The 18715-nt window shown below is 43.5% G+C and overlaps 1 non-coding gene across 1 annotated transcript; it reads left to right on the forward strand.

Moving 5' to 3' along the window:
* Nucleotides 1-1926: 1926 nt before the first annotated feature.
* On the forward strand, nucleotides 1927-1999 carry Trnaa-ugc (transfer RNA alanine (anticodon UGC)). The gene has a single exon. It is a non-coding gene; the product is annotated as a tRNA-Ala (tRNA).
* The last annotated feature ends 16716 nt before the right edge of the window (nucleotides 2000-18715 follow it).

Below are 18715 nucleotides of genomic sequence, written 5' to 3' on the forward strand. Positions count from 1 at the left end.
GTCCAAGTGAACCGACCCAGGATACAAGTGTGACTCAGACATCACAAAACCATGCACCCAAGTTGTCAATAAAGCACTGTGGACGCTGGTAGTGGCCCCACAATGGTGTGGGTTGTGTTTACACGTAATGAACTGGGTCCTCTGGTCCAAGTGAACCGATCATTGACTGGAAACGTTTATTTTTGGCTACTTCGAGACCGTTTGCCAGGCCCAGATCTAGGGGGGAGGGGAGGAGGGCAAACCGGGTATCTGCCTTGGGTGGCAATTTCAGGGGGCACCAAATTTATATTCTCGAAGAAAAAGACCTTGTTTTATAAAGCACCTAGCATCCAACGGACGTTGGCCTATCAATTACTCGTACGATTTTGAAACGCAACCCAGTTAGTCTTTGAACATTTTTGAATACATTCTATGTTGATTTCTGAACGAATCGTAAGTAGATTTCTGAATGCGGGCTTAGTATACGTGACGTTTCTGGCAGGGCAATCCTTGTCCCATCAAGAAGTGAAAAACTTTCCCACAGCCAAAAGCGGACGGAGCTATACTAGCTGAGCCGAATAATCCGAACGGGTGAAAGCCAGTCGATGTTTGTTTATGTGGTGGATTGGGTGTGCGAATGATCAGCGTTGCTATAATTATTAGCCAAATCCATAGATTCTGACTACCAGAGAGGAAATAAACGACTAGCAGGAATAGCAGGTAAGAAAGATTACATATTATCTTCTCGGCATATCCAAGAAAATGAAATTTTTTACAGGAAACTTTTGCCAGATCACTGCACTACCGGTTGTACAGTCCCCGAGTAGCAGCCCCTTCAAGTTCTGTTCTCAGAGCAACGTGGAAAGCGCGTTGTATGGACACGTAATAACGTCTAACCGTAGAATAAACGCAGTATAACGAACCTGTGATTCTGACAGTGTTAGTGAAGTTAACCGGAGAATAAGTTTTGACAATGGCAGGAATAGTTATAGAATTAATGATGAAAAGATTGTTAGCACGAGGAAGGGAAAGAAACGTGAACATCACACAAATTATATGGAAGGATATGACGATTCCAAATTTATGTAAAAATTTCGCACTACCACTTTTCAATCTCATCTTGAGAAACTGGAGCATATGAATGAAAAGTGAAACTATTTCCTATCATAAAACGTTTTGCTTGTACTAGGCCTAGTAGGCATTTGATATTGGTAATTCGTGAATTACTATATGCTCTGTCGTGTTATTTATATAAAAGAGGTACATAAAAAATGATCATTTGTGCCAAAACAATCTCGTTTACTTGGCGTGTGTTACAACTGCTGCAACATTAGACAGGCCTATTTCGTTTTATGTAGCAGACAGTGACAAAATAGACCTAATCAAATCGAGAAAACACACCAGTCTTGGGTACTATTCGTATTAATAGCTTTTTCAGCATTAGATAATGACATTTTGATTTTTCACGTGGCAAAACTTTTGACAAACTTCGACGAGATAATACACACATCAAAAAAAGTTTTGGATCACCTCGTTTCCGAGAGCTTCGGAACCTGTAAGAAAATTGGAATAGAGATCAACATAAACATTATTTCCGCCCTTTTTATTGCTCATGAAAACCACATATTGCATGTTGTATCACCATACAGCGAGACCTTCAGAGGTGGTGGTCCAGACTGCTGTACACGCCGGTACCTCTAACACCCAGTAGCACGTCCTCTTGCATTGATGCATGCCTATATTCGTCGTGGCATACTATCCACAAGTTCATCAAGGCACTGTTGGTATAAATTGACTCACTCCTCAACGGCGATTCGGCGTAGATCCCTCAGAGTGGTTGATGGGTCACGTCGCTCATAAACAGCCCTTTTCAATCTAACCCAGGCATGTTCGATAGAGTTCATGTCTGGAGAACATGTTGACCACTCTAGTCGAGCGATATCACCGAGCGAGGTGGTGCAGTGGTTAGCACACTGGACTTGCATTCGGGAGGACGACGGTTCAATCCCGTCTCCGGCCATCCTGATTTAGGTTTTCCGTGATTTCCCTAAATCCCTTCAGGCAAATGCCGGGATGGTTCCTTTGAAAGGGCACGGCCGATTTCCTTCCCCATCCTTCCCTCACCCGAGCTTGCGCTCCGTCTCTAATGACCTCGTTGTCGACGGGACGTTAAACACTAATCTCTTCCCTCCCTCCCTCCGAGCGATATCGTTATCCTGAAGGAAGTCATTCACAAGATGTGCACAATGGGCGCCCGAATTGTCGTCCATGAAGACGAATGCCTCGCCAAATGCTGCCTGTATGGTTGCACTATTGGTCGGAAGATGACATTCACATATCGTACAGCCGTTAAGGCGCCTTCCATGACCACCGGCAGCGTACGTTGGCCCCACATAATGCCACCACAACACTGCAGGAAACCTCCACCTTGCTGCACTGAGCTGGACAGTGTGTCTAAGGCGTTCAGCCTGACCAAGTTGCCTCCAAATAGGTCTCCGACGATTATCTGGTTGAAGGCATATGCGACACTCATCGCTGAAGAGAACGTGGTGCCGATCCTGAACGGTTCACTAGGCATGTTGGTGGGCCCATCTGTAATGCGCTGCATGGTGTCATGGTTGCAAAGATGGAGCTCGCCATGGACGTCGGTAGTGAAGCTGCACATCATGCAGCCTTTTGCACACAGTTTGAGTCGTAACACGACGTTCTGCGGCTGGACGAAAAGCATTACATAACATAGTGGCGTTTCTGTCAAGGTTCCTCCGAGCCATAATCCGTAGTTACCGGTCATCCACTGCAATAGTAGCCCTTGGGCGACCTGAGCGAGGCATGTCATCGACATTTCCTGGTTCAAAATGGCTCTGAGCACTATGGGACTTAACATCTTAGGTCATCAGTCCCCTAGAACTTAGAACTACTTAAACCTAACTAATCTAAGGACATCACACACATCCATGCCCGAGGCAGGACTCGAACCTGCGACCGTAGCGGCCGCGCGGTTCCAGACTGTAGCGCCTAGAACCGCATGGCCACACCGGCCGGCGACATTTCCTGTCTCCCTGTATCTCTTCCATGTCCGAACAACATGGCTTTGGTTCAGTCCCAGACGCCTGGACACTTCCCCTGTTGAGAGCCCTTCTAGCACGAATTCTTATATTTCATCGACATATATGATTTATACAAGGTGTTACAAAAAGGTACAGCCAAACTTTCAGGAAACATTCCTCACACACAAATAAAGAAAAGATGTTATGTGGACATGTGTCCGGAAACGCTTAATTTCCATGTTAGAGCTCATTTTAGTTTCGTCAGTATGTACTGTACTTCCTCGATTCACCGCCAGTTGGCCCAATTGAAGAAAGGTAATGTTGACTTCGGTGCTTGTGTTGACATGCGACTCATTGCTCTACAGTACTAGCATCAAGCACATCAGTACGTAGCATCAACAGGTTAATGTTCATCACGAACGTGGTTTTGCAGTCAGTGCAATGTTTACAAATGCGGAGTTGGCAGATGCCCATTTGATGTATGGATTAGCACGGGGCAATAGCCGTGGCGCGGTACGTTTGTATCGAGACAGATTTCCAGAACGACGGTGTCCCGACAGGAAGACGTTCGAATCATTCCAGCCTATGACTCGCGACTGGGGAAGACATAGAACGACGAGGACACCTGCAATGGACGAGGCAATTCTTCGTGCAGTTGACGATAACCCTAATGTCAACGTCAGAGAAGTTGCTGCTGTACAAGGTAACGTTGACCACGTCACTGTATGGAGAGTGCTACGGGAGAACCAGTTGTTTCCGTACCATGTACAGCGTGTGCAGACACTATCAGCAGGTAATTGGCCTCCACGGGTACACTTCTGCGAATGGTTCATCCAACAATGTGTCAATCCTCATTTCAGTGCAAATGTTCTCTTTACGGATGAGGCTTCATTCCAACGCGATCAAATTGTAAATTTTCACAGTCAACATATGTGGGCTGACGAGAATCCGCACGCAATTGTGCAATCACGTCTTCAACACAGATTTTCTGTGAACGTTTGGGCAGGCATTGTTGGTGATGTCTTGATTGGGCCCCATGTTCTTCCACCTACGCTCAATGGAGCACGTTATCATGATTTCATACAGGATACTCTACCTGTGCTGCTAGAACATGTGCCTTTACAAGTACGACACAACATGTGGCTCATGCACGATGGAGCTCCTGCACATTTCAGTCGAAGTGTTCGTACGCGTCTCAACAACAGATTCGGTGACCGATGGATTGGTAGAGGCGGACCAATTCCATGGCCTCCGCGCTCTCTTGACCTCAACCCTCTTGAGTTTCATTTATGGAGGCATTCGAAAGCTCTTATCTACGCAACCCCGGTACCAAATGTAGAGACTCTTCGTGCTTGTGTTGTGGACGGCTGTGATACAATACGCCATTCTCCAGGGCTGCATCAGGGCATCAGGCATTCCATGCGACGGAGGGTGGTTGCATGTATCCTCGCTAACGGAGGACATTTTAAACATTTCCTGTAACAAAGTGTTTGAAGTCACGCTGGTACGTTCTGTTGCTGTGTGTTTCCATTCCATGATTAATGTGATTTGAATAGAAGTAACAAAATGAGCTCTAACATGGAAAGTAAGCGTTTCCGGACACATGTCCACATAACATATTTTCTTTCTTTGTGTGTGGGGAATGTTTCCTGAAAGTTTGGCCGTACCTTTTTGTAACACCCTGTATATAAAACTCTCTAGAAAAATGTGCACTACAAAATGAACACATTTTTGAAAAATCGATTTTTTTAGGTTTTTGACGTCCTATATCACACGCTCGAGGGGGGGGAGGGGGGGCACCACTGCCAATTGTTTGCCCTGGTTCGGAAATATCGTTGATCCAGGGCTGTCTTTTGCAGCCATTCATTGACCTAATGTTCTCAAACACCGATGGAGTTTTTATGGACGACAATACGCCACATCACCGGGCCACACGTGCTCACAACTGGTTTGAAGAACATTATGGCTATTTGAGTGAAAGATTTGGCCACCCAAATCGCCCGACATTAATCCCATTGAACATTTATCTGACTTCAGCGCGAGGTCAGTTCATGCACAAAATCCTGCACTGGCAACAGTTTCGTATAGCTCATTATTTCTTCAGGGGACTTCGAAGTCCATGGCACGTCGAGTTGCTGCTCCACACCGCTGTAAAGGAGGTCCGACACAATATTAGGAGGCATCCCGTGACTTTTGTCAGCTCATTGTGTACCATTCTTCCCATTCCATTTGTGTATCGAACACAGGAAGAATGTTTAAATGTCTCTATGTGCACTTTAATCAATCTAATCTCGTTCTCGCGATCCCTATGGGGGTGATTCATTGGGGGCTTTAGTATATTCGTAGATTCATCATTTAAAGCTAGTTCTTGAAATTTTGTAACTAGGCTTCTCAAGTTAATTTGTATCCAAGTGTCTGCCAGGTCTGTTTCTTCAGCACTCCCATGACACTCTCCCTGGATCAAACAAACCACTGTCCAGAATAATTTTTTTCTGTGCTGGCGTAAGCTGTCACCAGCACACCGGTTGGCAAAAATGAACGAGAAGATCGATAGTATGCGCTGGATCAAGCGTGGCTACCAGGAGAGACACCAAAGACAGACTCGAAAGCAATAAGCCACCATCGCCCCCTCGACCGCAAGTATCTAGAACTCAGACGCTGACCGGAGAGCCGAGTCTCAGTCACTAGTGCAGTCACTTAGTCACTAGCTCAGTCACTGATGCACCAGCTGGCACTCCAGTTTGGCGTTTGTCATTGATCACATAGCGAGACCTGTACTTCACCAGCAATGAGGCTAACGTGACTGTTATGGAAGAGCTTGTAACACACACATGGACTCTCTTAAAGATAAGTAGCTTGCTTTTCATGCAGATAAAGAACCCTGTTAATACATGTGTGCTTCAGTGTTGTAAAAAGAGGATACCGACCACAAAACAACATCCTCTCGCTTGATTCCTATGGTACAAGACTCTTCACTGTTGATGAGGATTCAACAGTGGCGACGAGGACACAGCATTTTCAGTCTGCAGGCTAGTGTTTGCTGATACGAAAGTTCGTGGCAGATTAAAATTGTGTGCCTGACTGGGACTAGAAACCACCGAATATCGCTTTTCGTAGGCAAGAGTTTCACCGACTCAGCCACCCAAGGACGTCTCACGACCTGCCCTCGCGGTTTTGCTTCCTCCCATACCTCATCTCCTACCCTTCAAACTTCACAGAAGCTCCTGCATACCGTTTGTTACCAGTACTCCTTGATGAACGGAAGTGGGAAGTTTTAATCAGCCAGGAATTTTCATATCAACACACACTCAGCTGCAGAGTGAAACAATCGTTCTCGAAATAATCCTCTAGGCTACGGCTAAGTCAATCTCCACATTGTCCATTCTTCCAGGAATGCTAGTCCCGATACATATGCAGAAGAACTTCTGTGAAGTTTGGAAAGTAAGAGATGGAGTACTGGCAAAGCACAGCTGTGAGGAGCGCTGTTGAGCCATGCTTGCATAGCTCGATTGGCACAGCACTTAGTCTCAAAAAAGTGAAGTTCTCAGGTTCGTGCCCCAGTCTGGCATTAAGTTTTAATCTGCCATGCAGTTACAATCTCTGGCCATTAGTGCTGCCCCTCTCTGTATAGGTCCTACGTCCGTTGTTAGTCCTATTTCATTCGAACCCCACGTACTTGACCAGTTTTCTAGGATGGGTCTCGCAAATGTTTTGTAAGCAAACTCCTTTCTAGAAAGACTGCATTTCTCTAGTGTTCTACCAATAATCCGGTGTCTGCCACATGCTTTACCTACAACTGAAACTATGTAACCATTTCATTTCATATCCCTAAAAATGTTACGGCCTAGATATTTGTATGAACTGGCCGATTCGTCTTGTGAAGCACACAGTTTTACATTTCAAAACATTTAAAGTATGTACAGCAAGGGTTCCAAAATACTTTCTTGGGGCACAGCCGAAGCTGCTTCCACATCTCTCGATGACTCTCCACCCGAGGTAACGTGCTGCGTCCTCCATACCAAGAAATTCTCAATCCAGTCACAAATTTGCTTGATAGCCCATACAACAGCACTTTCTATAATAATTGTAGGCATGGTAATGAGTCAATCGTTTTCTGGAAATCAAGAAATATTGCATTACCTAACTGTCTTGATCTATAGCCTTCACGTTGTCAAGTGAGAAAAGTGCGTTGGATCACGTGAACGAATGTCCAGAATCCATGCTGATTGGCATGATGGATGTCATTCTGCTCGAGCTATCATTATGCTTGAGCTCGGAATACGTTATAAGATTCTACATCAAATCGATGACAAGGATACTGAACAGTAGTTTTGTGGATCACTTCTTCTACCATTCTTGTAGACAGCTGCGAGCTGTGCTTTTTCCTTCGACTGTGCTTTTTTCCCCACAACTGGGCGTGGATTATTCTTCAAGGGACCTACGATAGATTACAGTTACGAAAAAGGATACTGAAGGATACTGAACAGTAGTTTTGTGGATCACTTCTTCTACCATTCTTGTAGACAGCTGCGAGCTGTGCTTTTTCCTTCGACTGTGCTTTTTTCCCCACAACTGGGCGTGGATTATTCTTCAAGGGACCTACGATAGATTACAGTTACGAAAAGGGCTAACTCAGTGAACATGGAGGTTGGGGGCTTGGCTGCTCCGTAAAGCAGAACAGATGGTAGATCTGATGATAATCCACAGGCAGAAAAAAATGTAGAGTAACATTTCGGGAATACATTTGTCTAGGTAACATATTTTAGTGATTAACACTGCAAGATCACAGGTTAATGTGAGCATGAGATAAATGCTGGTACATTAATAATAGGTGTAACCACCAGAGTGTTGCATGCAAGGATGAAAAGGTACATTCATTGTGTTTTACAATTTCCAAATGTCAATTTCTGGGATAGAGTTCAATGCCTGTTGCACCTGATCGGTCTATACAGGGACAGTTAATCCTGGCTGTGGATAGTAGCAGAGCAAACTGTCTTCTGGCGCATTTCGTTAGTGCAGATTGCATTCAGTCAGGAAAAACTTGGCTGATATGTGACACTCTCCCACACCCCTTAACCTATTGTTCTGTTAATTGATTTATGACCTCATGGGCTTGATTTATGACCCCTTGGGGATAATCTGTTCTTCTGAGAAAGCCCCCCCCCTACCCCTACCCAACCCCCACCTCACCCATCCCCCCTGGGGAACCTCCTCACTGATAAAAGCTCACCTTTGATATCAAATTAATTCACTAATTAATTAAATCGATAAATTTACTACCCTCCCCACTCCTGGGAAATTCATCATCCTTCCCTCCCACCCCTCTATTCCCCCTTCCCCTCCAACAGCTGTAAATTGGCAGGAAAAGGACTCAGTCTGTGCTGGACAGGAAGGATATCACAACAGGAAATTCAAATCAGTGCCAATTACATAGCAAATGATATAACGTTTTATTATAAAATTCAGTTTGCACATGTTGGATCTGCCTTTTATTTTGAGCGAAAAGCTCATTATTCTCTGCTGTTTTGCAAGTCGCAGGTCTTGTAAAATACATCAAAAAAAGTAATTGAAAAGATCGCGTTTTTGTCTGATCATGCAAGGAATATCATTACTAAATTGCTATAACTCATCGCACATAATTACACTGTTAAAAATCTTCGATTGCATTGTCGCACCAACCATAGGGCAATGAGCCATCTACTTGGTATATGCCTGTGCATGCAGGTTGGCAGAGAGGCCAATACACAATACTGATATGCAAACTGAAAGTTGTACTAAACCCCAAACAAAGCATCAGATAGCGGCAGTTCTTTGATATTGATACCTGAAAAACTCCTGTCGTAGCACATGCTCTGTCTCTCTCTCTCTCTCTCTCTCTCTCTCTCTCTCTCTAAGTGGCCACTTCCTATGATGTGCCACTACTAAGCCTGCACACACAGTCAGTTGTGGCAAGACCGAACTGCAAATAAAGCAGTATTTTTACCTGGGAAACCCCCAAGTCTCCAAGTCTTCCTCTGTTGGATACTGGCGCACATGAGAACTCCTTCCAAGGCAAATGCCTGACTAGGAATCTATCCAAAATTACTGCTGAAGTCAATAAATTGATCGATTAATTAATTTCCGGTTATGTAATCGTGATATAAGGCATGTAAGGCAGATGCAGTAGCTCACGGGTCTCAGTCACAGTCAGTCTCTGGAAGAAGAAGAAGAGCCATGAAGTATCAACAGCAGCCAAGGTCATCTGCCTCTCCAGAAGTGTAAAAGTAAGTACTCATTACATGTCATTGCTACTATTACCACATGTGGAAGTTCCTCCTCTTCTTGTCAAGTTTCCTTTCTTTTTTCAACTCCATGTCATTGTCTGGGGATGCTTATTGTTTCTTCCAGCGGCCTCTGACATGTCTGGACTGGCAGTGACATCCAACATGTCTGGACCAGCAGCAGCTACCATCGGCTCATCGGGACCTGCAGCAAATTCTGGTCTGTCAGGATCAGCAGCGGTAGCAGCACCATGGGACCCTGAACAGCATACGGTGCAGGTCAGTACTGGTCTCTGACGTATGCACCATCCCATAACATTCAGGTTTTACTGCAAGGACAGAGTGTTAATGTGGTGGATGAGAAGCTGCCAATTCCTTCCAGTGCTCTGCTGCTTTCCACTTCAACTTATAATTTAACAGATAGCGGTTCAAAGCGCTTAAATACTGAAATAGAATCATCAGTGGACATCGACTGGCATGTTGTGTTAGAGATTGAAAATGCATCGAGAAGTGTTAAAGTGCAGTTTACAGTGTTGGAATGGGATGAACTGTGTCTTGCACAACACATCAACCAGCAGATGACGTCTGAGTATTCTCCATCTCCAGACATCTGCTGTGCTGGCCTGACACTATCTATAACACCACTGTACGGCGGGGTGACGCTCATGATGAGATCTGAAGGTCGATCCATTTATCTGCAACACTGCAGCATTACAAACTTGGTCAGCCTACACAAGGTGCTATCCCTTGTGCTGGAAAGACTGAACTGTGAGCTGCTTTGTGTTCAAACTGTGTATAAAGACATCATGAACTATCTCTGTACATATAGTGGATGCAGACGATTTAGAAGAGTGTATCAATACGGTGTCAAAAGAAGAAGCTAAAGGAACACCCACCAATTTGAGAGAAATACTGCATACAAGAAACAGTAATTCAGGAACCTATGTGAAAAATTAATCAGTTGTTTTTGTTGTGATGTAATGCAGCCTAAGTATCTTGTTAAAATCTAAATATATGGCTGGTGGTGCTGCGGCTATTACAAGAACAGTCAAGAATGCACAGAAGTCCCAGGAGCAGCAAGAAGATATAACCGCATGATGGAAGCAGCAGCCATCGGAAAAGGACTATACCTGAAACCATCCAAGAAAGGACTAGGTCTCTTCATAAATAAAGAACAAGCCCGTTAGCTCTTCTACCAGACAGACCTCTTATAAATACAGATCTGCTCAAGTTTGTTAGGAAAAAATTCAGTGTTCCAAGAGTCTGTGGTCTCTTTGTTACCAAAGACTATGTGGAAATCTGTAGACTGTAGAACAAATAACGTCTAATATTTCGACTCATTTGGAGACTTGAAGCTTCCAGAAGAGTTACAGCCAGTACTGTTTTTCTGGGGGAACGCCGGGGGATGCGTACCCCTAAACTTTTTCGTCTACAAAGTAATTTTCTTACGATGTTGAGAACTTGGAAGAGTGCCAAAGATTTATTTCACAGACGTAAATTTTTTATTTCATTTTTTCGTGTTGGTAATCGCAATACGAACGATACCAGTGCAGTTTTTGGTGGGAAAAGCGATGTCATTGACTGTTTCAAGCATTTCGACGCTGTGGCAACCGTTCTCGACAACTGAATCGTTTGCATCCAGTTCGACAAGCATGTAGTGCCCTCGCCCGCTAATAGTGGGCGATGGTAGTGCTAAACGGATGTGCGTACTGTCAACAATTCGTGTGTGAGTGAAAAGCCAGGAAGTTCAACATCAGTGGATGACGAAAGTGAAATTGTAAAAATGAGCACTAAACCTAAGTGTGAAAATGCAGTGAACGAACGTGTGCATGATAGGAAATTAAATGATCGTCCAGAATGTTGGACTTTGGAACGAGAAATCACATTTTGTGAGAAAAATGATAGGTTGATCGTTGCAAACAAAAAACTTTGCTGCAGAATTTGCAAAGAAGTAGGAAGTTTAGGCGTAAAAAGAAATAAACAAGGCATGAACACTGCACAGCCTTGGGCTACAGTATCTGTGTCATCTTCAGGTGGTTCCAGAAAAGAAGAAATGGTTTCTTTGCGTAAAAAAATATTTAAACATAAAGAAAGTTCCGCTCATCAAGCTGCTGCCCAAATAATACTTCGTGCCAAACAGAATACTATGGAAAATGCTTGCATTAGCGCGTTTCAAAATAAACAGGAGGTGACAGCAAATATATTTCGCCTGTGAGACCTGAGTTTCTCCTGGCGTATACAACTTTCAAATAACTTCCGGGAATTCAGCCAGGTAACACTTTCAGCGACCGCCGATATTTCGGCGGGAGAACACCCCGCCATTTTCAAGGCAAACTGCAACGGACAGGCGGCGTACATGCAAATTTAATACCTCGGTTCTCGGACCGAACCAGGAAAGATAACACACACACACACACACACACACACACACACACACACACACACACTGAACACTAGTGCCACCAAAGATGACCAAAGTCAGAGCTATCGATAGTGAGACTATGAATTCGCAGGTGAGGCAGCATTGACTCTGTTCCTCTGTTTTCTGACAAGGGAGAGAGCCGGATTCCAAACATAGTTTAAACAGTAACCTTCCATCCCTGTTAACGAGGTTGCTCGCTAATTTAATCTCAACTGCCTCCCTAATAACACTGTCCCAATAGCTGGACGTGCATGCCAATATCTCGGTGTTATTATATAACATGGGGTGACCAGTATCCAAGCAATGTTCGGCAATAGCAGATCTATTTGGCTGCTGTAATCGTGTGTGCCGTTTATGCTCAGTACATCTGTCCTCCACGGTCCTGATAGTTTGACCAATATATGCCATGCCGCAGCTACAAGGGATACGATGTACACCCGCCTTACGCAGTCCAAGATCATCCTTAACGGAACTCAAAAGTGCTCTAATTTTAGATGGAGGTCGGAAAACATATTTCACATCGTATTATCGTAAAATACGACCGATCTTATTGGACGTGTGTCCTACGTAAGGCAAGAAGGCAGTAGACTTAGGTGTTGACTCAGAATTATCATCAATCACCCGATGTACAGTTGGTCGACAGCGCAACGCACGTTCACACGTTCAATGTCTATCACTGTAACCATTTTGACGAAATGTAACTTCAAGATGGGACAGCTCAGCTGGCAAAGTCTCAGCGTCAGAAACGACATGTGCCCTGTGTACCAAGGTACGAAGTACCCCTTCACGCTGAGCCGAATGGTGACAACTATTAGCTTGTAAGTACAAGTCGGTGTGAGTACGTTTCCTGTAGACTGCATGTTCCAATGATCCATCATCCTTCCTCCTAACCAACACGTCGAGAAAGGGAAGGCAACCATCCTCTTCCACCTCCATCGTAAAACTAATGTTCGGGTGGATCGAGTTCAGATGTTCTAGAAAGACATTCAAATTCTCCCTACCGTGAGGCCAAACAACGAAGGTATCGTCAACGTATCTAAAGAAACAGGCGGGTTTTGAAGGCGCCGACTCCAATGCACGTTCCTCGAAGTCTTCCATAAACAAATTTGCGATCACAGGAGACAACGGACTACCCATCGCAACTCCATCTGTCTGCTCGTAATACTGGTCATTAAATAAAAAGTAAGTGGATGTCAACACATGCCTAAAGAGATTAGTTAAATCAGCACCAAACCTGGCTTCAATTAACCGCAACGAATCAGACAGAGGAACTCATGTCGTTTCTGACGCTGAGACTTTGCCAGCTGAGCTGTCCCATCTTGAAGTTACATTTCGTCAAAATGGTTACAGTGATAGACATTGAACGTGTGAACGTGCGTTGCGCTATCGACCAACTGTACATCGGGTGATTGATGATAATTCTGAGTCAACACCTAAGTCTACTGCCTTCTTGCCTTACGTAGGAAACACGTCCAATAAGATCGGTCGTATTTTACGATAATACGATGTGAAATGTGTTTTCCGACCTCCATCTAAAATTAGAGCACTTTTGAGTTCCGTTAAGGATGATCTTGGACTGCGTAAGGCGGGTGTATATCGTATCCCTTGTAGCTGCGGCATGGCATATATTGGTCAAACTATCAGGACCGTGGAGGACAGATGTACTGAGCATAAACGGCACACACGATTACAGCAGCCAAGTAGATCTGCTATTGCCGAACATTGCTTGGATACTGGTCACCCCATGTTATATAATAACACCGAGATATTGGCATGCACGTCCAGCTATTGGGACAGTGTTATTAGGGAGGCAGTTGAGATTAATTTAGCGAGCAACCTCGTAACAGGGATGGAAGGTTACTGTTTAAACTATGTTTGGAATCCGGCTCTCTCCCTTGTCAAAAAACAGAGGAACAGAGTCAATGCTGCCTCACCTGCGAATTCATAGTCTCACTATCGATAGCTCTGACTTTGGTCATCTTTGGTGGCACTAGTGTTCAGTGTGTGTGTGTGTGTGTTATCTTTCCTGGTTCGGTCCGAGAACCGAGGTATTAAATTTGCATGTACGCCGCCTGTCCGTTGCAGTTTGCCTTGAAAATGGCGGGGTGTTCTCCCGCCGAAATATCGGCGGTCGCTGAAAGTGTTACCTGGCTGAATTCCCGGAAGTTATTTGAATATTTCGCACTGCTTATAAAGTCGCGAAAAAGAATTAAGCATTCAATGATTTTGAGACTAAAATCGACTTGCAAGAACTTAATGGAGTTGACATGGGCCGCATTTTACATTCTAGAAATGCATGCACTAACATTATTAATCACATTGCACAGGAAATGAGAAAGACAGTGATTAAAACAATTATTGAAACAAAATCAAACAAGTCATTAATGGTTGATGAGAGAACAACAATTAGCCAGTTATTATCTTTAATAATTTATTTACGAACCAATTTGTCTGAAATGACAGAGCCCACAAATATTTTCATTGATAGCCGGCCGGGGTGGCCGAGCGGTTCTAGGCGCTACAGTCTGGAACCGCGCGACCGCTACGGTCGCAGGTTCGAAACCTGCACCGGGCATGGATGTGTGTGATGTCCTTAGGTTAGTTAGGTTTAAGTAGTTCTAAGTTCTAGGGGACTGATGACCTCAGAAGTTAAGTCCCATAGTGAGTCATTTGAACCATTTGAAGCCATTTTCATTGATATAGTTAAGGTGAACAGTGTTACTACTGAAGGTATTTGTAACACACTGCTAAATTGCTTGGAATCCGTGGGATTTTCTAAAGAATTTCTGAATGACAATCTTATTTCAATTACAATAGATGGAGTAGCAGTGATGATGGGAAGAAGAAAAGGCGTTGTTGCCTTAATGAAACAGCATTTCCCACAGATTTTGCTTTGGCATTGTACTAACCATAAGCTCGAGTTATCAGTTAATGTCGTAATTAAAAGAGACTTCCCATCTCATCTGAATCACTTCAGGCGTTTCTTAGACAAGTTATATTCACTGTACCACCAGTCATCGAAAAACGCTCCAGAGTTAAAGCAACATGAAGAGCTACTTGAAATTGAAATTCTGAGAATAGATAGAATCTTGGGCACCAGATGGATCGCATCGAGCTTCAGAAGTGTGTCAGCAGTGTGGAAAAACTTTAAAGCTTTGGTTGCTCACTTCACAGCTACAAAAGATGATCAAAGCAGGGAATCAACTGACAGAGGTATGTACGGTGGTCTATTGAAGCACATTATCAAAGTTGACTTCATATTCGACTTGGCTCTAATGTGTGATGCCCTTCAAGAATTATCAGAATTAAGTCTTGAGTTACAGTCAAGAGACATCACACTGTATTCTGCCCAACAGAAGATCAGAAATCAGCTGTTGGTGTTTGAAGAAAGAAAACTGAGCTGTAGTCCTCATTACTGTGAAGCTCTCAAAGCAGTCCAAGAGCTGAACTTCAGAGGAATTCCACTGGAAAAGGAGGGAACTATCAGACATCCTGAGCCCAGCATATTTTACGATAGTCTGAAACAGCGGATGAAGAATCGTCTTTTGCAGGCAGAGGATATTGCTATCTCTGAATGTGCGAAAGTTTTGGACTCGTCAAATTGGCCTGAAATCCTGGAATAACATATGGTGAAACAAACATCAAAACTTTATGTTGTCATTTTGCTGTTCCAGAGAGAGAAATATGTAGAGGATTTCTGGAGTATTTGAAGGAGAAGAAAATTCCAGCATCCCTCCTTCCTCTTCAGAATGCACTGAAATGTGTTCCTATATCAACGAGTGAATGTGAACGTGGTGTTCGAAAATGAATCTGGTCGTCTCGTCAACAAGAGCTTCATTTCATATTTCCACAGTCAGCAATCTGATGTTCATAAAGTTGGTTGGTCCTCCACTGATGTTGTTCCAGCCCATGGACTGTGTACGCTCTTGGTTCATGAAAGGCAGATATCTTGCTACTGATAGCAAGAGTAAAATAAGAAGGCGTGAAGACTACAGCAGCTATGAACTTAAGTCAGTTTGGAAACTGTTGTAATGCTATCAATGTAAGTTACACTGTAGTTTTATAGTTAAATAAATTTTCAGCTGTATTAAAACTTGGGTCAGTTGAAGCAGGGAACACGACCCATCATCTATGCCATTTCGGGAGCCAAACAAGGTTACAATAGCTTTTTGTAGTATAGTTTCTATTGTTGTTGATGATAGGTGTGGATGGTTTCTGTTGTATTGTGTCCTTCAGTGGTGTTTTATAGGTTAAAATATGTGTTCAGTAATATTTCCTTGTATTGTTTTGTATGTTGGAGGGTTGATCGGACTCAACTGTTTCATTTGAGGTGTATTACAGGTCAATTGAAGTGTACGATGCCATTTTCAGGGGTTGATGGGAATCGCATGCTTCATTTGAGGTGATGTAAACTGAAGCGTTCGATACCACATTCTCTTGTGTTTGAGTGTTTCTCGGTATCGCCTGCTTCATTTGAGCTGTAAAGTCAACTGCAGAGTCCGATATCATTTTTTTGTCCTTCGACATGTTGATAACGTCATGGCTAAAAGCAGACGGGTAGTATCCCATGCTTCAGTTATAAGTATGTTTTTTTTTTTAGAAAAAAAGCACTGGTTTCAACGATACTTCACCGACAGAAGACGTGTGTTCTACAATTTTCATCGCTACCAAGACTGTAATACCTACTTATGGGTGCCTCTGTGCGTCATGTTCTTACTAACATTAATGAAGAAGAATATATATAAAGAGCATCCACCCACCATCGAGGTTCAGATGTAATGTCGTATACTCTGGCTTTAGAAGACCAATCGCCAGTATTAAGTGCGAATTACTTCCCGCCAGTTGATTTAAGCAACAGGGAGCGCAGTATTGTGCTGATTGGACAGGAGACTTACAGGGTGGCAATTATTAAACTATATGAAATAAAATCGTCAAAACTTCTGAACGGTTTGCGTCAGGACCTGCAAACTGCACGGTTGGCCATGGTGAATGATGGGAATTATCATGGTTTGGTTTAGCGAAGAAGCCCACTTTAATTTGGATGGGTTCATCTATTAGCACAATTGGCGCATTTGGGGGACTGAGATTCCGCCTTTCGCGATCGAGAAATCTCTTCGCCCTCAAGGATGAGTGTGTGGTATGCAGTGTCCTGTCACAGAATAGACGGTGCGATATCCCTTGATGGCATGGTGACTACCGAATGGTACGTGGAGACTTTGGAAGACGATCTCATCCCCATTATCCAAAGTCCTGATTTAGACAAGATGCGGCTTATGCAAGATGGAGCTCCACTCTACCGAAGCAGGAGAGTGTTTTAGTACATAGCAAAATGTCAACTAAACATAAGGTCATCGCTTCATGGAAGACTGCTCGAGAGATGTTATGGTTGTTAAGGTTAGGACATTTAATAACAACAACAACAAAGACATATGAAACTTCCTGGCAGATTAAAACTGTGTGCCGGACCGAGACTCGAACTCGGGACCTTTGCCTTTCGCGGGCAAGTGCTCTACCAACTGGGCTACCCAAGCACGACTCACGCCCCGTCCTCACAGCTTTAAAATTGCCAGTATCTCGTCTCCTACCTTCCAAACTTTACAGAAGCTCTCCTGCGAACATTACAGAACTAGAACTCCTGAAAAAAAGGATAATGTGGAGACATGGCTTAGCCACAGCCTGGGGGATGTTTCCAGAACGAGATTTTCACTCTGTAGCGGAGTGTGCGTTGATATGAAACTTCCTGGCAGAGGTTCGCAGGAGAGCTTCTGTAAAGTTTGGAAGGTAGGAGACGAGATACTGGCAGAAGTAAAGCTGTGACGAGGGGGCGTGAGTCGTGCTTGGGTAGCTAAGTTGGTAGAGCACTTGCCCGCGAAAGGCAAAGGTCCCGAGTTCGAGTCTCGGTCCGGCACACAGTTTTAATCTGCCAGGAAGTTTCATATCAGCGCACACGCCGCTGCAGAGTGAAAATCTCATTCTGGAAACAAAGACATATGGTTACAATTTTTTTCTTTTATTCATTTCACACAGATGCAGCTTACCTGTATTTTTGAGATGCAGTCCAGTTATTGGTTCTTGAGGTACAGATCTGTTCTCGAGGTACAGTTCAGTTCAGTTCAGTTTGACTCTGATATTTCAATGCAGAGATACTTTTAACTTACACACTAGTACTAATGACTAAGGAAAAAAGAACCTCTCAACAGCAACACTGGTTCAGAATATTTTTACAACATTTCTTCCAGTAGCACTGGATGAGAATATTTACAATTTTTTTTTATAAATTTACGCTAAACACTAAAGCAGAGATACTTTATTTGCTACAACTAAATTCCGCAATCTCCATTGCAAAGGTTTTACAATAATTCTAGTGACTGTGAGCTATATACACTTAAAAACTAATCAGTCCTGGGTTCCCAGTGGCAGATGAAACTTAAGAACTGTTGTATTTACATGACACACATTGTGTGTAGACATATTCACACGTGTGTACATAGTACACATATGCAGTGTATGAATAAATAAATATTTAGATGACATATATTTGCTTATAGGTTTTTACATTTTTAAAACACTTTTTTAGTTTTTTTCACAGCACACACACACACACACACACACACACACATACACACACACACACACACATACACATGATGTGCATATACATACATAATATATACATATTTACAAATGTGTGTGCACAGTATGCATTCCTCACACATGCACAATATTGACACACACACGCAATTTCTTACACTGTGATAAAAGGATTATACTATTCTGCACACACACACATACCTGTTCTCTCCATCTCTATCAATCAGTAGTGTGAGTATAGAAGAGTTTTAATCATGTCCCCCAAATGAACCTTGTATTGTCATGAGGCGGCATGCAGACTTTAGACTGCAGCACAGTGTACATCTCATGTCCTATCAATCGAATACCAGTTTGTCATAATGTATGTTGCAGCTGCAGTGCAGCACTGCGAACACCACTGGACAGACACTGCTAAT

This window comes from Schistocerca cancellata, chromosome 9 (genome assembly GCF_023864275.1).
Source record: "Schistocerca cancellata isolate TAMUIC-IGC-003103 chromosome 9, iqSchCanc2.1, whole genome shotgun sequence".
NCBI classification, from domain to species: domain Eukaryota; kingdom Metazoa; phylum Arthropoda; class Insecta; order Orthoptera; family Acrididae; genus Schistocerca; species Schistocerca cancellata.